We start from the raw sequence: 4,244 nt of genomic DNA on the forward strand, positions 1-4,244 counted from the left end.
TCTCTCTCTCTCTCTCTCGCTCTCTCTCTCTCTCTCTGTCTCTCTCTCGCTCTCTCTCTGTCTCTCTCTCGCTCTCTCTCTGTCTCTCTCTCTGTCTCTCTGTCTCTCTCTCTCCGTCTATATTAGTTCTAAACTCTTCTGCTTACTGTGAAACATGCTGTGCTTCGGTTTCTTTCTTTCTCACGTTTCTGTGTGTTTGTCTCGATGTAAACCATAGCGTTCAAAATTAAGATGTTTTTCAGAAGTGATACATTTGTGTGGCTTGCCATTTAGTTTTTATTTCTTTTTAGGAAATAAAGTAAGATTCAGAAATGTTTGTTGTTTGTGAGATGGTTTTTTTCACCTGATTTAACATTAAATAAAGAGTTCAGCCAAACATGAAAATCTACTCACCCTCAGTTCATCCCAGATCAGGATGAGTTTGTTTGTTCATCAGGTTTGGAGAAATGCAGCACTGCATCAGTGTCTCAGCAGTTTTTATCAGATCTCGTTCTGACGGCACCCATTCACTGCTGAGCCTGAAAACATGCAACAACAATATTTCCATGTATTCATTCTGCAGATGCTTTTATTCAGACTGACTTCCAAAAGAGGAACAAAAGCAATTAGTCACTGATGGTCGTGTAAGCGTTAGTTAGTCTGGTCTGGTGTGGTCTAGCCGGCGGTGAGTCGTGTGGAGCGTGTGTTCGTCAGCCGTTGGCTTTCTCTCGGTGTTTGCTGGTAAAGCAGGATCTGAAACACAAAACATCACCACATACAAAACAACTGTCACTTCTAATTACTGCTCTTATCATCTCTTTGATATACCGTTACAGGGTTTTGGTAATATTTCGAATTGGTTCAAGTTCTTAAAATAAAATTAAAAATTAAAATTAAAATATATATATACGTTTTCACTTTAAATTTAAAGTTTTAGTAGTTTGTTGTGTTTTTGCTGGTTTTATGTTTTTTTTTTTTAAATGTTCATATATTATTTAATTTTTATTTATGGTTATATAATTTAATAATTGCAATGAATTAATTATTTAATTAGTTGTTATTATTATAATTATTTAGTACTTCAACTTAAATGAAAACGAGGAATGTTGCATTGGAAGCTAGATGAAATTAAAAACAAATATTTTATTTCAAGTAGCCGAAATGTTTTTTCATGGTTTTAGTTTTAGTTGACGATAGTAACGTTAAGCTTTAAACCGAAGAACCTTCCAGTGTGGATGAACGTGGCTTTACTCCAGACTGAAACCGATTCAAAAGCACAAGCGGTAAGAGAAAGGATGCTTTTAAATCTTCTTAACATGGTTTGTTAAATATTATATGAGTGTTTTTATTTAACATTTATTTCATACTAGTTTCTAACGGTGTGATGTGTTTCTGTTTCTGGAATAATTAATGGAGAACCGGAGGAGGACTGCAGATGAAATGAAGCAAATGTTGGGTTGTGAGTTTTGAACAGCTATACTGCATTATATACTCAAATATATGTTCACGAGTTTTCTTGCAGTAAGTTGGACGGATGTGATCTGAAAACTGACTCGACTGTTTGCAGTAGTTTGTCTTTTTAACATGTTTGTCTTAAATTAAACTGATTAACAGTTTTGATTATGGTGCTTTTGTTTGAATGACATTTTCTGAGGTCGGACAGACTGAAATCATGATTTCTCTGATGAGCGTCTAACGAGCATCTCTTGATTTAAGAATGTTTGTGATGAGCGCTGATGTTTCAGTGCTCTGACCCTCCACTAATCAGCAGATATTTATTCTTCAGCGATCAATAACACTCACATATGTCTGATATTAGTGTCAATGAGCCTTTGACCTTTTCATCAGCCTGTGATTGGCTGCTCAGCTGTTGCTACGGGTTACGCACCTGATCCACACGCATGAGGTTGATGTTATTTCTGTGTCACTGTTAGTGTGGCTCATCATGAGCAGTATTATAATTACAGTCCATTAAAACTAAAACATATATATATATATATATATACATACAATCTCAGCTAGTTACCAGCTTGATGTATTAAAATAACAAAAACTGAAATAAAAATTAATAAAACATCAATATAAACGTACTGTATATATAAAAACATAAACTAGTAAAAATGAACCGTGCATGCATATTTTCTTACTTGAACTCTTTTTATTGATGCAACAAAAGGGGAAGAAAGACCATAAATTAACATTTTCAATTGTGAGAAAAAGTCAGAATTGAGAGAGAACTGTTTTTTAGTCTTTTGAGGAAACGCTTCCGTTCTAATCAGTCTGTTGTGTTTACATTATTCTGTCGTTTTATTAATTCATGAATTCTGGTGTTAATGAACAGGGAAGCTGCTGGGCTTCGGAGGAAGTGAACGCCGCTGGCGTCACCAAACAGGAAATGAGCGTGTGTGTCTGTGAGCTCAGACAGGAAGCAGCGCAGGCCTCGCTCTTACCCAACGTCCTGTGAGCTGATAGAGAAGAGGAAGTGGCGGGGAAAGAGGAAGCAGCGTCCATGTGACGCATCACATCCTGTCTATCTGACTGCCTGTCAGCGTCACGTGAGGAGTTTTCACACACACACGCACACTCACACAAACACACACACGCGCACACACACACTATCCTTGTGGGGACTCTCCATAGGCGTAATGGTTGTTATACTGTACAGACCGTATATTCTATTGCCCTACACCAACCCTACCCCTAAACCTACCCCTCACAGGAGACTTTCTGCTTCACATCCAACAACCGCACCACCAGCACTGGCACCCCTCAGGGTTGCGTCCTCTCCCCACTGCTCTTCTCCCTCTACACCAATGACTGCACCTCTAAAGACCCCTCTGTCAAGCTCCTGAAGTATGCAGATGACACTACAGTCATCGGTCTCATCAAGGATGGAGACGAGTCTGCTTACAGACAGGAGGTTAAAGAGCTGGCTGTCTGGTGCAGTCTTAACAACTTGGAGCTGAACACCCTCAAAACAGTGGAGATGATCGTGGACTTCAGGAGGAACCCCCCTGCACTCCCCCCACTCACCATCATGGATAGCACTGTAACGACAGTGGAGTCATTCAGGTTCCTGGGCACCACCATCTCTCAGGACCTGAAGTGGGACACTCACATTGACTCCATTGTTAAAAAGGCCCAGCAGAGGTTGTACTTCCTTCGCCAGCTGAGGAAATTCAACCTGCCACAGGAGCTGCTGAAACAGTTCTACTCAGCCGTCATCGAGTCTGTTCTGTGCACTTCAATAACTGTCTGGTTTGGTTCAGCTACAAAATCAGACATCAGAAGACTACAGAGATGGTTCGGACTGCTAAAAGGATTATTGGTGCTCCCCTGCCTACCCTCCAAGAACTGTATACATCCAGAGTGAGGAAAAGGGCTCAGAAAATCACTCTGGATCCATCACATCCAAGCCATCTCCTTTTTGAACTTTTGCCATCTGGTCGGCGTTACAGAGCACCGAATACCAGGACAGCCAGGCACAAGAACAGTTTCTTTCCCCAGGCAATCTACCTCATGAACAGTTAATGTTCTCCCATTGTGCAATTAAAGTACAGTATGTGCAATAACCTTATACTTATTTATCACCCTAAACCCTAGTACATCCCTACAACTTATTTTATTTTATTATATTCCTATTCCATCTATAGCACCTGTACATACAATTTATTCTTTTTTTTTTTTTGTGGTTTATATTTATGCATGTGTATTTTATTCACATCTCACTTTTATTATCTGTGTGTTGTTGTTGTCTCAGTGTACTGGAAGCTTGTGACACTATAACAAATTCCTTGTATCTGCAAACATACTTGGCAATAAAGCTCTTTCTGATTCTGATTTCTGATTCTGAAATAGTGTCACTGTTTTGCCATTCTGAGAGATGTTAAGGATATCTGGTGTATTAGCAATTCCTAGAAAAGTGTTTGCAGGTGAATTGAACCATTCAGATTGTACAGTAGTGTGTTTAAAGATCTGCTCATCAGCCACGCAGGGAATCTGAGCAGCAATAAGGTCCACAAGTCTGTCATGTCTGGCAGTATATAATCCTTTAAATGATGAACAACTGTTCATGATGTGGGCTACTGACTCCAGGTGTTGAGGAGGGTCATGCAGCAGGCAGAGGGGTGAATGGGTGGAGGGAAACCACAGTGATAGGTTGTATTTTGTAGGAAGAACCTGTAGACGTGCTTTTACACAGAAAGTGAGGATCTCCTCACTGATGGTGGCATTGCTGTAAATGGTGTGTGATACAGAGTGGTCCG

Source organism: Sinocyclocheilus grahami, unplaced genomic scaffold, assembly GCF_001515645.1.
Source record: "Sinocyclocheilus grahami isolate Dianchi unplaced genomic scaffold, SAMN03320097.WGS_v1.1 scaffold2077.1, whole genome shotgun sequence".
NCBI classification, from domain to species: Eukaryota; Metazoa; Chordata; class Actinopteri; order Cypriniformes; family Cyprinidae; genus Sinocyclocheilus; species Sinocyclocheilus grahami.